This window comes from Coturnix japonica, chromosome 4 (genome assembly GCF_001577835.2).
Source record: "Coturnix japonica isolate 7356 chromosome 4, Coturnix japonica 2.1, whole genome shotgun sequence".
NCBI lineage: Eukaryota > Metazoa > Chordata > Aves > Galliformes > Phasianidae > Coturnix > Coturnix japonica.
This window is the reverse complement of record NC_029519.1, coordinates 58,683,330-58,702,559: the sequence shown is the minus strand read 5'-3', so window position 1 is coordinate 58,702,559 and position 19,230 is coordinate 58,683,330. Positions and strand designations below refer to the sequence as shown.

Genomic DNA, 19,230 nt, shown 5'->3' with positions numbered 1-19,230 from the left:
AGCATTTTTAGGAAAACCTAAGTTCCTCAATCAAAAACCTCAGCTGCTGCCATGGATATACAAATTATTAATACCCAACATTGCTCAATCTGTAGCAAAAGCAGGGCAGCTAGCAATACCGCAGCCTCTGTGCTGTGCTGACTTATCATTTTGAGAGTGACACGCAGTTACTGGATAGCAAGTTACTTCATTGCCAATGAAACACAGTGCTGAGTAAATCCTAGGATAAAGAGCCAATTCTGTATACAGTCAGTAAGCAAAGCCTTTACATCTCCTCCAATGCTTCAACAGTAACATTACTAAATATTCTTGAGAAATGTTGTCCTTGTATTGTAAGAAAGAGGTATCTACATACATGTTAATTTTATAAGTAATGCTTTCATCGCTTTACAGATTACAGCTCTCAGACAGAATTATTGGAAGATGACAAGCACTATTAGGACAAATAATTTCACCCTGGAAAGATTTTAGGAAAAATATAGGAAACAATTCAGTTGTCCAACAATACAGCAGCTACAAGCTGAATCAGATTAGCATTCTTAATACAACCCGATCTCTATGCCATAATCCTATTTTGCCAGGGGAACAAACAGTGATTATAATCACTGAGGATTAGCTTTAGAGATCTTGTTTAAAGAATCAAAATCACAGGACAACAGTCTGTACTTCCACAGCAGCTGATGCCACAGAACAGCAGGAGACTCTTGAGTTACAAAGCACAGTAAGCAAGCCAAGGAGCAGAAAAGTCACACTGTGAGTGAACAGCCAAACCAGTACCTGACTCCCAATACAAGCATAGCAACAAGAACTTATTTATTAAACAGACTCTGAAGATAATTATAAACCATCTTGATACCACTTTCCAAGAACAAAGGAATGCTTATGTCTGCCAGTTTGCTCTACAAACTTTTCAGGCCTTACTCTAGTGAGACATCCCAACATTACAGGCCAACAGAGATCCATCTGTTGTCTTATGTCCAGAACAGTGAATCACTATTACTCACACTTTCACTTCATTCTTTCATTCCTATTTTTCCCCCAAGTCCAATCATTTTTCTCTTCATCTTTTTTGGATGAAGGAGTAGAGAGAAGCAGAGAAAGAATTTGCTTTGTTTAGTTTTGAGTAAATATGGATTTCTGGAGAGAGAAAGAGTGCTTAAGATAAGTGAGCCATAACCTGCTCTCTAATCAGATACAGGATGGCCTAACAGAGCAAGTTAGTATGTTTCAAGATAGTCGCTTATCTGCTTTTAATGGTACACACACCAACAGAAAGCAAATTAAAGTAATGGGACAGGAACTGTTTAATATCTTTGTTGGTGACATGGATAGCTGCACTGAATGCACCCTTCACAAGTCTGCAGACAACACCAAGACACTTGGGTGTAATCAATATGCAGCAGGAGTAGAGGAAAAACCAAACCTCTCCTGCATTTTCAAGACGTTTGACTGTCCTGCTACTGGGAAAATACTTCACTTTCTAACCTGGGACTGAAAACAGTCTGCAATTCCCGTCTCTCCAGGCCATGGTTATAGGAAGCACCTCCATTCAGCATTTCCCTGTTCCATACCAGTCAGGCTGATCTCTGCTCAACCAGCTGATCTGCTACCATCCTTCCACTTTTCTCTTGAGTCTGCCTCCCCTTTGCTACCTTCAGCATGGAGACTGGCACACAGCTTTTTGTCTTCTGAAGAGTTCTGCGTCAAAGAGTTGGCTTTGAGCACAGTGCAGATCTCTAATCTAGGTTCAGGCTCTGACTCACCAGTTGGACTTCCCAGCTTGTCTTTAGACTTGACTTCATATCACACAGTAGACTGATGGGTTCTTGCCTGAACCTGACTGCACCCTGAAGAGCAGCTAATCCTTTTGGCTCTCTACAGTGTCTAGAAAGAACTCAGCTAGTAGTTGCAAAGGTTCATACAAAACTGGTACGACTGACACAATGGAAGGAAGGAATGTTAATCAGAGGGACATCTACAGACTTGAAAGGTGGGTCCGGATGGATCTTATGAGGTTCAACACAGCAAAGTGCTAGGTTTTGCACTTGGGCCAAAGGAATCCCAGGCATATGTGCAGACTGAAAGGAACAGTCTCTGAGAGTAGCCCTGCAGAGAAGAACCTGGGGGTCCTGATGGATGAGAAACTTAACAGGAGCCAGTAGTATGTTCTTACAGCTTGGAAAGCAAATGGTATCCTGGGCTTCATCATAAGAGGGATGGCCAGCAGGGACAGGGAGGTGATTGTCCTCTCTACTCTGCTCTTGTGAGGCCCCATCTGGAGTACTGTGTTCAGGTCTGGAGCCTCCAATACAAGAAAGACAGGGAGCTGCTGGAGACGGTCCAGAGGAGGGCCACAAAGATTATCAGAGGGCTGGAGCATCACCCCTATAAAAACAGGCTGAGGGAGCTGGGTTTGTTCAGCCTGGAGAAAAGGCGGCTGTGGGGTGACCTCATTGCATCCTTTCGGTACCTAAAGGGAGCTAAAAGGGAGTCAACTCTTTGAAAGGGTAGATAACAGCAGGACAAGGGGAAATGGTTTTAAGTTGAAGGAGGGAAGATTTAAGCTGGATGTCAGAGGGAAGTTCTTCACTATGAGAGTGGTGAGGTGCTGGAACAGGCTGCCTAGAGAGGTCATAGATGCCCTGTCCTTGGAGGTGTGCAAGGCCAGGTTGGATGGGGCCCTGGGCAGCCTGGTCTAGTATTAAATGTAGAGGTTGGTGGCCCTGCCTGTGGCAGGGGGGCTGGAGATTCATGATCCCAGAGTTTCCTCCCAACCTCGGCCATTCCATGATTGCACGTGTGATTCTGTAGTCTTTGAAAGTGAGGTGCTGAAGGCCTTTTTTAGTGTTCAAGTGTTGATCAGTCTTCTTTTCCTCCCCTCCATCTGTCATACTCAGAGTTTGTCAAAGGATCACAGAACAGCTGAGGCTGGAAGGGGTCTCTGGGTGCCTCTGCTCCAGCAGTGACACCCAGAATAGGGTGTCCAAGCCCATGCAGCTTTAGAAGATCTCCAAGGAGGAAACTCCACAGCCTCCAGCCAGTGCTGGGTCACCCTTACAGTGAAGTACATCCTGATGTTTGTGCCTCTTCACTTGTCCCTGGGCACCACTGGCTCCCTTCCCTTTTTGCACCCTCCCTTCAACTCTTTACAGAAATTCCTCTGAGCCTTCTCTTCTCCAGGCTGAACAGGCCCAGCTCTCTCAGTTAAAAGAGGAGCTGCTCCATGACTTCCCATCATCTTCAAAGCCTTCAGTTGGACTCTCTAACAGTTCCAGGTCTCTTTTGCACTGGGAAGCCCAGAACTGGACCCAGCAATCCAGGTACGGCCACAGCAATGCTGAGTAGAGAGGGGAAGGACATCCCTCAACCTGCTGGCAATAATCAGAGTACAGACCTAAGCAGATTTATAAGATAAACCTCAAAGGGCAGCCACCAGGTCAATATTCTTCCATATTCTCATGTAAAACATCTTCTCATTCCATCGCATTCACAGTTCCTTATAGGAGATTCTCTTCCCTCAATAACAAAGCCATGCAAGCATGACACAAATGCTGCCTGTATATCCTGTGAAACTAGTTTGCACAAGATGAAGGCTGCAGCGACACATTACAATTTCTCTTGCACCAGTTTTTATAAGGTTCCTCCCTGTCTCCTGCCACTCTTACTGGACTTTCACTAGAGGTTTGCACCCTTTTGACTCTGGCCACAGAAAAGCAGATTTGTGAAGTAATGTGTTTAAAAAGAACCCACATATCACTCACAGTTTATTATTATATACTTTATTATTTTGATCTTATTTAAAAATGTGGCTTTATATACCTGTGAAAACTGGCATAGCTGAGAAGAAGGAAACTATTAAGCAAATCTGTAACTGCTGGGTTTATAACAGGAAACCAAGGGTTAAGTATTGAGAGTATGTGTTGTCTCACATTTGAATTGCAACTTTGCTCATAATAAAGCCCGTCGGAAATGTACCACTAGTACATCCTTATAGAGTATTTAAAAACAGCACTTCATTGCATGAGTTTTAATCTAGACAAGCTAACTTGTTAATGCTACAATTCAAAACTAGAAACATTCTCGTCACTGAAAATCTCTACTTTAATGGGATTTGGGGCAGAAATAGCTTACACAGTCAGCTCAATAACAGATTCTAAACGGTTAGCTGAGCAGAAAAGAAAATACTCTAAATTGCACAAAATCTTGACATTCTGCTGTTCTCACAAGAGGGATCTAAACTCAGTCTGTTTTACAGAGAAGAAAATCCCACCTTCATTCCTTCATTCTCTTAAAGACAACTGAGAATGCATGCAGTTTCAGGTCAGTTGCTTTTTTCAGAAGGTCAAATAGGTAATAATACCACAGACAAGCTCAAAAACTGAAATTCCTACTGAAAATCACTAATTATCCCAGATGATCTGTTAAGTACAAGATAATTATCTTCTACAGAATAAAATTACCAGACAAACAGAAATGTTCTCTTCATTTGATTTCTCAAGATTAATAGAAATGTAATGAAAAAAGCTAATTAAAACACTATTACTACACTGAGAAATGAGACAGATCTACAAGTTGAACACTCTTCTTTCTCTGTCCCAAAAAACAACAGGAAAGAATGTGTAGATATAGCAAGTAAAATGCTTTATGAAAACTGTCCTGTAAATGATCCATTATCAAATTCAATAGATGTAATTACTACAGATTCAAAACAAATTAGGGTAAATTAGGTTCTTCTTCCATTCCATAAAACAATTCTGCCCTGTTTTGATAGAAACCCACATTTAAAAGTATAAAATGAGAACTTACAGTTATTACTGCAACAAAAAACAAAGCATTTGTCGGTCCAGTATAATTAATCATGTCAGGTGAACACCTTACCTGCCAGACTTTTAGTAGCAGTGCATGTATGTACTGTGAAGTGTGAAATGTAGTTTAAAGCAGTTACTGAAATGCATACAAATGAACCTTTTCAAAATTCTACCCTAGACTGAGAAATTGAACCCAAGGAACATTTAATACTTTAAAAAATCCAAAAGAATGCTCACAGTTTGTACATGAAGAATCAGACCAACTAGCAAAAACCTTTGGTCAAAATTTTTTGCTCTGTTATCACTACTTCATTCTAAAAATCTTTAGAATTCACTGGAGTCAATAAGATGGCCAAGAAGGCCTCTAAGAATTTACGTTATGAAAGTTTAAGGGTTTTTTGTTGTTGTTGGCTTGTTTTTTTATAGGAAACAAAGACTTACTCCTTCATAGGGCACTCATCTAGAATAAGGAGAGATGCACTCAGTACTGCTCCAGATCAGTGTGTACATGAAAATTACCAGACGTAAGATAGCAGGAACAGAGTATGCTGAGGAAGGAACTAGGAGATATGGTTTAGTGGTTTTCTTTAGGTATGGTAAAGGGAGGACAGTTGGACTACATGATCTTGTAGGTCTTTCCAACCTTGTGATTCATGTGTAGCATGGCTACAGATACTAGTGACTTTCAATCACCTTTACCAAATTCCTTTGCAAAGCTGAAAATTCTCAAGAAAAAGTCAGCTTTTTACAAAGTATTATTTTGCCACTCACTTCTGCAACTGTATTAAATTCCCTCCGACTTCACTCTTCCTTGCTACTGCTAGCATTAGTAACTGTGATCACACAATCAACACAGTCCAGCCTAAGGACAACCCAAACATTGTTTCATTTAGCTAAATCATCTGAATTTACTTCACCTCAGGGCTGCTCAATGCGCCTGATGTTGGCACAAGGGAAGGGGAAGCACTGAATCACCAGGTTAGACATCTTCTGGCAACAACACCAACTCATGCTGATCTACACCATGAGTTAAATTACAACCAGAGGAAAAAAAATTAGAAGGAATGAGATTTCAGTTTCTGCTCAGAGAAGAGATTGTTGTAGTTCCTACTTGAGAAGTCTGCTCCATATTTTAGATGAAACAAACTTTTGCACTCTCTCACAAATTGCTGTATCTCGTGTGACAACATGGAACAAATGAAATTTCAAAATGAGGTTTGTATACATGCACTGTTTCAGACTAATGAAGAGCTCAGTTCCTTGATGCAGAAACAATTCCAGAACTCAGTTTTTTCAATAGGAAACTCATAGAAAATGCAAAGCACAGATGTATCTATATATTATGAGATTATTTACCTGGAGCTACAGAAATTTAATGAAAAAATGACTTATACTAAGACCACAACTGTTAAAGTTGTGCAAGCACAACAAATGAACAAATATAAAAAACAAACATAACGATTGTTGAAAACAGCAACACAAAAATAAATGACAGGTGCTGTAGAAAGCTGATATTTAATCTAAATCCTAATTATTCATCTCATTCAGAAATGCAAATGTAAATACAACACTTGAAAAATATTTAGTGACGGGCCTTTTTTTTTTTTTTCCTAATTTGATTGCACAATCCTCGATCTGTGCAGCTGTGCAACTGTTTCTGATGCTTAGATTTCCCAGCACGCATGACTCATGCACAACCAAATTATCCTGTAAAGCATTTGGGAAGAGCAGACTGACTGCCTGTGGAGCGAAGTGACAGAACACTTCATTGGAAACTGTCTTGGAAAAGAAAGAGGAACTGAGACTTCATGTTCATCTTACCATAAAATGGAAGAGACGGAACATTTTTTGTTCAAATACTCAAGTAAAGTCCAAGTCAAAAATACCAGACTAACTTCTATCTAAACACCGAAGTAACCTCACCTCTCTGCAGCTCCCTCTGTTCCCCCACATTTGTATTAGCACACAATTGCTGCTATATTCATAAGATTAATGAGAATTTAAATGTACACTTACTTTTCTACAATCTGGTGCCTGCCAGTAAGTTCTTCAGTGTTTCCTCCCCACAGTACAGCTACCTGTTACTGAAAGAGCAAGTTTATACATCAAACAAAGTCTCAACACTACAGTTACAGAATTCTGAACATCTGCATTGTTCAGAATCACTGTTCATCTCCTTCGTCTCATTACACAGAACATTACAGTTTATCTTTTGTCAGAACTTTCATTATAACAATCCAGGTTCAACTGGAATTACAGTGATTGCAAAACCTGAGACACAGGACACATACTTCATTACAATAGCAAGAAGTACCTTAACTGGAAGGGGAAAATAAAAAAGCAAAATAAATTAGAAAGCTTTACAATTGGTGCTCAGAGGAAATGTCTTAACTGCTGTCTTAGATGTGAAAAAATGGACAAATCCAAGGCAAAAGATGTTTCCTGTCCCTACAAGCCCCTGCAAAACAATCTGTAACTACTCTGGGGATAGGGTTTAAAGTATCCTTTAGTCACCTATGTTATAAACATGAACAAAAGGAAATGGATCGCAACATTTAGCAAATAGCATGACTTGCTCAGGCAAGAAAGATGGTATATTATAAAAAGAAAGAACAGGACTGCATGCAGCATGCAGCCACACCACAGCAACAGTGTATAAACTCTAAATGTAATTTTACTGTAATCACTCCTTACATACATAGTAATAAAGGAGAAACACCTGCTTAAATATTCAAATATTAGAGTACTGAACACAACTGAATTTCTCAGTGTTCAATTAAAGCTATTAGAAGGAATGCCACTGCAATTTGAAGAAGCAATGCAACTTCTAAACAACTGTCTTTAACCATTTATCTTTCTGATACCCTATCAGTTTATGCAGATGTGACATTTGTTCATTTCTTTCTTCATTCTTCTGAGCAGCAGCAACATTCACTCCTTCCTTGTGGCTCACTACTGACACAAGCAGAAACCTTCAGAACCTGTGCATAGTATGCGGAGTTCAGGAAGCCCACTAGCTCACCTTATGAGGGTCACCAGAGGAGCACCAAAACACACCAACAAACTCCTTGTTTCTACTAACCACAATCACACCAAAGTCTGGTCTACTTAATTGCAAATTAGTTTGATAGATTATGACAACAGAATTCCTCTTCAAACATCAGGTATTTTTTTTAATGAACATTCTCTGGAGCTTGCAGAGTAATTCAGTACTTGCAGCACAACTAGTCTCAACCATTTTCCACTCTCCAAGCACTTTCAATAATGTTTTAAAATCATACTTACTGAAAAGCATAAAACATAATACAACTGTAGAGTTTTTAAGCAGAGTGTTTTTAAGCTTTGCTGCTCAGATAAGAACTTTCAAGAGAGAGTATGGGGGGAAAAAAGTAAATTTTTCAAATTAAACTCATTTTTTATTTCCAGAAATTCAGATTCTATTCTGATACTTCTCTACATGCTTTTAAGAGCTTCATATGAGTGCTCCAAGTTACCTACGTTAGACCCGTTGCTCTTTTGCACTGTCTATAATATTCAACATGAAATGATATCAGCTATTTGGGACCACACACACTATATCAGCACGACTCTTTAACCACTTTTTAGGCTTCCATCAGCTTTTTTTTCTTTCACAATTTTTCCAGCTTTTATTTTATAGAACAGTACGATGACACCACTTCTATTCACCCACACCCAACTCAGCATGCTTACTTCTTACCCCCTCAAAGCCTTCTCTGCTCTCTCAAGTTCTCAATAACTCCCAAATTAGTATCACCATGCTTTACTCACAAACACTTCGAACCTTCCCTTCCAGGTCATTACTGAGGATCCTAAAATTAGCACTGCTTAAAAGACTGCCATCTCAAATAGCAAGGAGGATCTAGTTAAAAATCAAGTTGCACTAGATATGACCTACAGTTAATAGCTGGAATCATATCAAATGAGATAGGACGTTCCATTTAGTCTCTTTTCTCACTTTATCAACAGAATCTGATTCAGACTTAGTACTAAGTCCTGAAAAGTAACATGAAGAAAGTATTTATAAAGGCATTAGAGATTCCTGGGATCTTGCTAGGTTTCTATTTAACACTGGTATCAAGGAATAGGATACCAATATTTATCCTCATTCATAAGAAACACTGGAACTAATATAAATCAGATGTTGAGGCCACATTCTAAAAGGCTAATGAATACAGCCATACTTTACTTAGGCATACATTAAGTTGGAAACAGTTTAGTTATGCCTAATGCGTGAATAAATTTGCAAACAGAGCGAGGACAAAATACAGAAGAGAGCAATATTCTGAAGGCAATGTTACTTAAAATAACAAGGGCTCATCATAACTTGCTGGCTTATGATTTTCAAGTTTTGACTCTCAACATTTGCCTTCTTTTTAAAGGCTTGTTCTTGCCTCAATAAGGCCACCTCTTAAGGCTGCTGGATGAAGCAGCAGAGTATTAAATTTTGATTTTTACTTAATGTTCTGGGTTTTTTTTGCTAGCTGAAGTCTTTGAAACATGTATGTAACGATCTCTTTCAGAAAGGGTTATACAGTTTGAACAGAGAGATGCTTTAAGCCCGGGAGAACAAAATACGACATCGAACATTTTCACACTAGTTATAATATGCAATAATGTTGTGAATATAACCTATTTAAATTATTCTACAAATAACTTGGTTTGGAAAAAAAAAAAAAAAACCACAACAAAACAAATCCACACCACATTTAATACAAAAAAAAAAAAAGCCACCCCAAAAATAACAACCTGAAGTTTTCCTAAACGGTGCTGATATCTGCAATGCTACAAGTTTGTTTAATTATCACATTAAAGAACTGATGCTCCCAATGGCAACCTTAATAGAATACTTGAACCTTGAATGATTCTAGGGAAGAATGCATCAAGAGCTGAAATGTGGAAAATCTGATAAACAGAAAATATGACTGAGTTTACTCCTAATTACTGCCTTAGGCAGGCAGGATATCACCCTAACAGCAAGTGTTCACAAGTGCCTGGGAATCTCTGAGAATTAAAGCTATACAGGCACAGATGGGAAGAACTCTGACAACTGTTTGTTCAAGATGAAATGATTTAACACTGGCAACTAAATATTAAATTCTCAAAGCATTAACAGCTGCCATCTTTAACCTCAAACTGAGGAATGAAGGAAAAAAATAATCAGTATTGATTCTTGATATAATGCATAGAAAAGCAGTAGAAACAGCAAATATTTGTGAAAACCACCTCTTTTTTGTCGTCTTGCTCAGACTTGATGTCTGCAACAGAACTCTGGGCTTGTGGGCCTTTTTGTTTTATTTTTAAATCAACATTGATTAAAAATTCAAGGAAAATCTGGAATAGGAAGTGCACAGATTTCAATACTGTACATAAAGTTATAAGAAATATCATACGACTCCTATTTTCCACAATTTAAGAACATAAATAGGGAAGAAAACCAGATGAAACAACAATCAATTACAAAAGACATCTACAAGCCATTTGATTCACTGTCATTTGCAGGTTTTTTTTCCCCCTATTTCCTTAACAGTTTGTATAAAATGAAGCCACAAAGAAAGCGTGTGGAATTTTGAAGGCTGTGTAGGTTGTAAATATTAGTCATGAAATGTATAACCAGATTCAGAAAACAGATTCGCATCACAGACATTGATGATCCTCAGCTTCTCACTAATAACCAAAGCAAACAATTTTGGCCATGTCACCACTATCGAGTAAACTGAAGCAGTAGAAAAGGACCAGCAGACCAAAGCAGCTCATGCCGATACTGCTCGAGCAGGTCTATTTTGTATCGATTTCATTGAGCCTCCAGAAGCAAACATTACCATCACACAGACCACTCAAATTTTTCTGAGGATTTAAGAATGGATTCAGGCCTGTATGTCCCCAGTGGAGACAGAAGAGCACCTCACACCTGCAGCAGAGCTTAAAAGTTTGTTTTCTCAGAAAGGAATGTAATTCAAACACAGTGAACCAGTAGGTGCTAAAGGAACTAGTTGAGAGATTCTGTCCAAAACCGTATTAATGACATAAATCAAAATGGTAATGAAATACTACAATTGTATTCTTCCCTTCCAAAAAACCAGGTACCATCTCACAAAACAGAACAGGAACTGATTCTAGAGAAATTGAAGCTTTTGCTTTTAGCTGCTCACCATGTTAAAAGCAAAACTAAACAGAAAACAGCATGTGCCAACCTACTGGCTATTTCTTTCAGATTTTCTGTCTCAGTGATTTGTTTCCTCTTGTTACCTGTGCTACTAAATACAGCAAGTGAAAACTGAAGTTGTTGGCATCTCTGAACTTTCAAAGCTCACAGTATTTTTCTCACTGCAGTTCACACAACTGACACCAAAACAGGTCTATAAGCGCTACTACCAAAAATTAACTTGCCCATAACAATCTAAATTGCAGATGAACATGAATTGAAGATAAACTGAAGATGAACATGTACTTTCTTCCATCATTCAAACTCATCTCAACATCCAGAAGTAGATGACTATGTGAGTTTAAAAAGAAAACGGATTAATGATACATTAATATTTGTTTATGCCAGTATTGAAATGTCTGATCCTAATCATCCCAGACAGCAGCCACAGGAACACTGTGGCAGATATGCCAATGGAAACAAATCAAAAAACTATACAAGTTTCTTTAAAAGAAAAGCATTACAAATATAGTTGTACAAAAGCAAAGGGAAAATCCAGGAATGCATTCATAACATTGTCTTCCTTTTTCTGAGCTACATCATTTGCTTATCTAATAATTTAATCTTCTAGATTTTAAGTTAAATGCCAGATTGTATCTCAGCATTGTAAGTTATAAACAGGATTTGGTCTCATGTGATTAACTCATCCTGTTGCTTAGAATGATTAAAACATTCACAGAGACTCACCTAATTTCACCAACATTCAATATACAGCATCCAAATAACTTTCCAGAGGTTTTTGCAAATGAAGGAATGGGCTTCACACTGCATCTGCTGAAATGGAGATGAAAAGAAAACAAAATCATTTTTAAGCAATGCCCCCAAAAATATATCTTTTAAGGAACAAACCCTAAATACATACAACCCTAAATACATATAAACTTTCTCAGAAGTTGAAATTTTAAGAGATGAGGTATTTTTCGTATTTTAGAAGATTTCTTCTGTGTGAGCCTGGGCTTCAAAGCAAAACCAACAACAGAATAATAAGGTAATAATCATTTTCATCAACTGTAATAAAAAATCAGTTGAATGACTATAAGCATCATTAAGCATCTGTGAAATTTTAATATGAATACTACATTCTTAATCTATAAAAAGTGAAGCAGTAAGAAGTCATCCAATTCATTACTATACAGAACCACCCTCCTGTAACTCATCAACACCAGAAACTTTTGGGTCTGGTTCTACACAGAAAGTCCAAAACGCATAAAAAAAATTCAGCACCATCCTGTAATAAGCAAAAGGTGGGAGGGGAAACATTAAGACAGTTCTCAACGCTACAGTCTGTTCTCAGCAAAACAAAGTGGAACTACAGCTTCCTGCCTGTCTTGCAATCTGTATTACTGTTTCACAATTGGAATAGCCTGACAAACATAGCAGCAATTTTTCCTACACAGCTCCTCTCCCTCCCCACTGCCTGCACAGGACATAGCTTTGCTTTGGTCAGCAACTTCACTTCTTTATTTAATTTCAGTCAACTCCTCTGATCCAAAGGTAAAACCTGGGATAAACTCTGAGCCTGTTCAGAAGGAATCTCTTTCTCTTTAAATCTATTGGGTACCTACAGACCACTTACAGATCATTACCTCTCTAGAACCTACTAGACATATTTTGATTTAATATGTTGAGATTTTTCTTCACTGTGATAAATAGAGCGACCCCAATAATTATGACAGAGAGAAACTACCTGCCCTATAATGTTACATTTCCCATCTCCTATGGATGGGCTCCAATGCACCACCATTCCTTCTTACACTATGGAAGTACGGAAAGTAAAAACAAATCTAAACGACAGTGGTCTGACTTGGCTTTTCTCCTTAGTAAAGGGGTTTTTCCACAAGTGGTTATACAGGCACATTTCCAGAGAAGCAAAGGCAGAACTGCACGCATTTACACATGCACGCACATCAAGGAGAACAGCAGCTTTCAAATCTCTGTTCTCTTCCTATTTCTACAAATCAGCATTAAAAATACTTTCATCTCTACTGAGCCATTTGCTTGCACAGAAACATTAGGACAACAATTATGAATATTCAGGGCTTTACTTTATAAGTAATCAGGATGCTCAAAAAATCCTCTGTTGTGATTTTAACCTTGTACAGCACATGTTATTGCACACAGTCCACTTTATTATGAATCTTTCTGAACACAAAGATAGCAATAAATAATCAGAATAAAGAAAATTTGTACCAAAAATGCTCAATAATTATGGCAATATCCTACTGAAGGTGAACTGCACAAACAGAATGAACACAATAATGGGGGTGTGCCAAGGAAAAGCACTGAGAGCTCTGAAATCTCCTTATTCAGTGCTTGTGCCTGACATTACAAAGGCACGGAGCAGATTAGGTCTGTTCACCTATCACAAGCAAGACAAAACTACCTAGTTTGAGAAAGACAGGCACAAAGTCTGATACATTTAAGTAGATCTGTATTTCTTGAAGGGATTTTTTAATTTATTTATTTTTTCCTTTTTAATTGACAGAGTCACCGTAAAAGTTTAACAGTAATACCCAGCCACTCACAAAAGGAACCCCAGACTATCTGCCTGGTCTCGTGTGCTCCAATTTGCATGACCATGGATGTACAAAGCAACTGGTAAACATACTGCATGACAAGACATGAATGAATCTTGCAGAGATGAAAATCTGCACCTCCTGGCCCATCTTCAGCTGGATAGAACAGAGCACCAAATCAAGGCAGTGGGGAGATGCAACCCTCTCAGAAACACGATTACAAATGAACAGAAGGATTGCTAATTGGAACCTATTAAGGTGCATTTGTTTGCTTTGTATGTAGTTGTATATTCATGGAGTATCATTACCACTTTAACAAGAGCATCTGTGAAAGAAGGCCCCAAAAGCTGTGAGCATAGCCTGGGAGAGACACTAATTCAGGCTCCTAAAGCAGCAGGGCCACATTAGCATATGTCACTGCTAAGGATGGTGCCATCATGGGTTGCTTCTTTTCCTTCTGGTTTCTCAGGCACAACTGTTTTATTCTATGCTCCTATCTACAGGATGAGAGCTTATTAAAAGCTTATTTGAAGTATATTCTGCCACCCACACAACATTAATTTCAATCTCAAATTGAAGGGAAATGTCTACCTTGCCTGAGGTTGAAAAAAAAAAGATGCTTCTGTTTAAAGCAGTACTGTTTTAGCAGCAATAAAATCTACATACTTACTTAAATTACCTAGAAATCCATTATGCCTTGAAAAGTGGGTGGATAGCTTTAGTAGTCCAAATGTGATGTCATCTGAGCAAAAGTCTTTTTTGGCACAGTGTTCTGAAAAGCAAAACAAAAAAACAGCTCTATGAAAATGAATCTGTTTGAAACAACTTGTGGATGAGCCCTTGATTGCTGCCCCGTTTCATCTGCTGCTATTATGGTCACTTTAGTTCTAGCCCTAAAGAGTTCACAACTTCACACCCCAACTCTATACTCAACAAAATTAGAGTGTCCATGAGAACTTCAGATGTACATATCCCTCCTTTTACTCAGCTCTAAAGTCTGAACTTCCTTCAGGCTGAAGACCAAACCTGCGGCCTAACACAACGGCCTGAGGGTAGCACCACAGTTACAGTTCTAACAGCGCCTACTACATGTTAACATTGTTACAACTGCTTTGCAGCAAGTTATGCCCTTCTTCCATAACACCAGTGATATACCAGCCACATTTCCAGAACCCATATACACCGATACAATCTTAACTTCGTATGAGGGTTTGGGCAGTAGGCGTGATCCACCTCAGAACACTCAGGGAACGCAGCATAGCACAGCACAGCAAAGAGCAAAAGCCATCTCCCCCTCACTGAGGACAAACTTAAGCGTCAGTGAGTTCCACTGAGTAGAACAAACCATACCCCAAATATTTATGTGAACAAACAAGCATCACTCCTACAAACAGGGATGAGCTTTATACATACGCATGCCAGAATGTGGTAACAACAGCATTGCTGACAATCATGCAGTGAACACTTGCATAAGGCAAAGTATATCTGTTAAGGAATCCATACACCTATTTCCACCGTAAACCAATTCCTTTTGACATATGTAAAAAAAAGAACTTCAAAATCCCTAATTTGTCCCCATCTTGTCCCCAGATACATACAATGCAGCTGGAAGATGTCACAATAGAGAGAGAGAATGCCAGTGACTGAAGAAGGCGATTGCAAAAGTATATTTCATTAGGCAAGTCTAATGTGAGAAGAAGGAAGGTGCTTCTAGAAGCCAGGTGTCCCACCTCAATGGTGCAGAAATGCATAAAGAAATCCACCAGCTCATTCAAAACCTGAGTGGAATGAGAGACAGTGACAGGGGAACACACATGCCTGAGTTTTCAGGCCAGTGCTGTTGATCTGCCACTCCTTTTGAAAGCTATTGAAATCAAGAGCTGAATGTCAGGGTGGGGCAGGGGGTAAGGGAAAGTCTTAGCACTAGGATGTGTGTCCCAGCTTTCCTGCCAAACCGATCAAACCAGCACATTTCCCCAGCCCTTTCCCTGTCTCTTTCTATTTTTTTCCTCTTTTTTCCTCTTCATAAAAGCCATAATTTAAACGTTTCCTCTGTTTTTCCTCTCTCCATTTCCTACCACATCCCCATTCATCTTCATCTTGATTCAGCCCACTCTTCTGATGTTGTTATGCTTTCCAAATCCTGCTCAGTAAAATATTTTCCCTCTATTCCTTCAAATCTCTCTACTATTTGGATTTGCTTTATGCTACCTTCTGCCTCTATACTCCCACCTTTTTACACACTGGTCTACCTTACTCTGTACATAGCAATTACAACTTGTTTAAGTTGCTTGCTATGACTAACATTCATTTGAATCCTTGTCCCCTTTTCTTAGCTCATTCTCCTCATTTTCTATATCAGTGGCACTTAGATCACAAGCTCCTTGAGGCTCAAACTGTGTCTTTACCTGGGAAACATCACGTAAACCTTTAGCGCAGCACAAAATGTTTAATACTGCTAGGCTGGCAATATATATATATATAAATATACATATACAATCTGAAAAGAAACCCTCAAAACAACAAAAATATTCTCACCTGAAAATCTGCATGTATTGCTGATGGATAATGAAATGTATTTTAAGCAAGGTTACTGAAATAACAAGCTATCATTGAAAGTAGCACACAAGTTCCAAACTACTTTCACCCTCAGCCACACGCTTGCTAACAGCAGCCTGATTACATATAATGAATGTTGCTGCAGCGGATGGCAAGAAAAGCTTTATTAAATCATATTACCTCATTAAAATTGACAGCGAGGAAAGCGTGTGAATAGGGGGAGAATGTGCATTCCTACTCTGACAGTTCTTGGAAGCCATGATTCATGCTGCTACTTGCTTTTCTATGCACAGACAGAAGAGAAGCTGGTTTACTTCAGAATACTTGTTACTACGAAAACTACTTTAAAACAAGCACAAGTCAAAGCCGTGTAGCTATTTTACATCTACTACAGTACTTCATAACTGACATATTGTAATAAGCTGCATCCTACAAAATTTGTAAACATTCTATCCGTAACAGAGGTTTGAAAAGAATATCTGGTATTACTGAGCAGAGACTTGTCCAGGAGTTAAAAACAAGCTAGTGAAGTTTTCTTCACTTTCCCCCCCACTTCCACTAAGCCTGACAGAAATTCCTGTAGACCCACCACCACAAAGGACAAAACACTCCACTGAGACTAAAGAGAATCTTGCAAGTTGATCACAGTGCTATGAACTTCAGTACCTATGTTATTACCTAATCCTGATGAGGACAATAATTCATCAGTTAATGATCAGAATATGCAGTAATGGGCAGTAGGGCACAGCTCCTACAGCTCTGCCTTTCATCAGCCCCACAGTAACAAGGCAGCCTACAACCAGTCACCTCCTGCACAGCAGAGACCTGCACACGCTGAAAAGCAAATCAGAGCCAAACTCACAGCACGGCGTCTCTCTCTCTCTCAAGAAAGGGAACTGACAGGTTTCTCTCTACCCAGTTTGTTTGCCTTCCCCAAAACTGTAGGAATGTGACACTCTGAGATCTCTATCCCTCCTACAAACACGGTTGCAAGTGTCCTGTGACTACAAAAGCTATTGGCAAATATGTAAGGAAAGAATGAGGGGAAAAAAGGGATAAACAGTATCAATCACTTTCTGTAGGAAATCGGGCCTAAAAGAAAAACAAAAAGCCACCTCCCCTGTTGCTTGTTCCCTGAGCCAAGCAGATTTAGGTGAAGCGCTTCCTGATTTCTCACATCTTCACATTTATGTTTCAAATACAAAACACACCCCTAGAGGACTAAGGGCTGGAAAAGTCCCCTCAAGTACCACCACCATTTCTCCCCATAACACAGCCTGAAGCTTCTGGATGACCAAGGAAAACCAGCCTGAGCCTCCGGCATTTCTCTAACAAGTTCCACAGGAAGAACTCCCCATCTCCCACCTGCCCACAGCAGCGTGAGTTTACCCTCTCAGAATCCACAACCACCTTCCTGCAGGCAGTCGCTGAGCTGCTGGAACATGAGTCTTCCACAACAGCTTTGTCAGAATGCGTGTGAGTAACATCCACTACTCAAAAGACCAACACCAGTCTCTGATGTTGTATTAAACATGCAGTGAAACAGCCACCAAAAACACCAAATACTCTTAAATGCCAGCAACTAATATTTACTACACCAATAAAAGCTTTTATCATCCTGGATGCACTTCACAAAGTGTACAAACAGTAACATGTTTTATTTACTGCAGAAGCAGCAGCAGAATCCTTGGAAGTGGAAATGTGAGGTTAGATATGTTAATGCCATTTATTTTACAGTGTTCTTTCTTCCTTATCGTGCATCTTACTACCTCATACTCAAATATTTTCCAAGATAATCATTTAATATGTAAAATTGTACTTTTCTTCTCATATTTTTGTTAAGGCACATGAAGAAATGCGCACATTATCATTCCTCTTTCTTCCAAGGCCATTTGTTCCAGGGCTGTCCCCAATACATTCACAACCACTTCCTGATGGCACTCACGAGGCAGTGCTGGAACCTTCTGGATAACTGTCAGGTCAGCAGTTAATGGGATGCTCATGGGATCAAAGATCACATACTTAGGCAGCTGCATGCTAAAATCTTTTAGATTTGACCTATAATGCCAGTATTACATCATAAACAATAATGTACCGTAGTATTAAACACCTAAAAGTTAGATACGGCACTGGATGACAAGCCCATTCCCAAGCATTCCTCTTCCAAGTGTCCCACAGCTCTACTACTACCACAAGGTGTTAGTAATTCAGTTCTAACATCCAACCTGAACCCTCCCCGTGGCACAACTTAAAGCTGTTACTTCTCATCCTGTCACTGTTACCTGGCAGAAGAGGCTGACCCCCAACTCACTACAACCTCCTTTCAAGTAGCTGTAATAGAAACAAGCACCAAAGCCAGGGACAGCTGCATTGCTCAGCAATCACAGAATCGAATCACAGAATTGTAGGGGTTGGAAGGGACCTCTAGAGATCATCGAGTCCAACCCCCCTGCCAAAGCAGGCTCCCTGCACCATGTCACACAGGTAGGCGTCCAGGTGGGTCTTGAATATCTCCTGAGAAGGAGACTCCACCACCTCCCTGGGCAGCCAAATACTTCTAAAAAAGTTAGTAGATACACAAACATTAAATGTAAAGTAAATACAAAACTAAGCCTCCAGCATCACCTGTTTCTGAAGGTCTACAACACTGGTAAGGTTAGTACTCACAATACTGATGTATATAGCTAAGCTTTTCCCATCAAGACACACCAGAGAGGGGGAAAATAAACGTTCTCATTTTTGTCCAGCAGCAGTTACAGCACCATAAGCCAGAACAGAGAAATCACAGGCACGGCCTCACTGCAGATTCCACACTGTGCTGGAAGCTGGATCAACTCCTGACCTCTCTCCTTCCAGCATCAGTCCTCAGAGCAAGTGAGAAGCACTGAGAAGCAAAAGGCTGGGCAGAACTGAACCAGCAGCACGCAGACCTCTCTGGGTCCCAACGGGACAGAGAAGAGTTCTGGTTCCCATTCCCTAATGACATTTAAAGTTCTATACGGAAGAAAAGACTGAAGAGCTCTTGGAAGAGGCCACAAAACAGCTGCCCATCACTTTCACCTCCAGCTCCAAGAAAACAAGCACTGTAGCGTTTTTCTTTTGCCCAATTAAACTTTAATCGCCT

At 39.5% G+C, this 19,230-nt stretch overlaps 1 protein-coding gene across 12 annotated transcripts in view; it reads right to left on the bottom strand.

Annotated features, from left to right (window-relative positions):
* The window catches only part of CLOCK (clock circadian regulator), a 64,888-nt gene that overhangs the window by 40,580 nt on the left and 5,078 nt on the right, over positions 1-19,230 (bottom strand). For 3 of the 12 annotated variants that reach the window (XM_015862244.2, XM_015862243.2, XM_015862247.2), the window contains exons 2-4: positions 14,218-14,319; positions 11,719-11,805; positions 6,825-6,892 (exon numbers count right to left, since the gene is read on the bottom strand). The gene's annotated coding sequence lies outside the window, so the exon portion shown is untranslated. Of the gene's footprint in view, positions 1-6,824; positions 6,893-11,718; positions 11,806-14,217; positions 18,543-19,230 lie in introns of those variants that run through there. The other 9 variants (XM_015862250.2, XM_015862249.2, XM_015862256.2 and 6 more) reach the window with 7 other exon arrangements.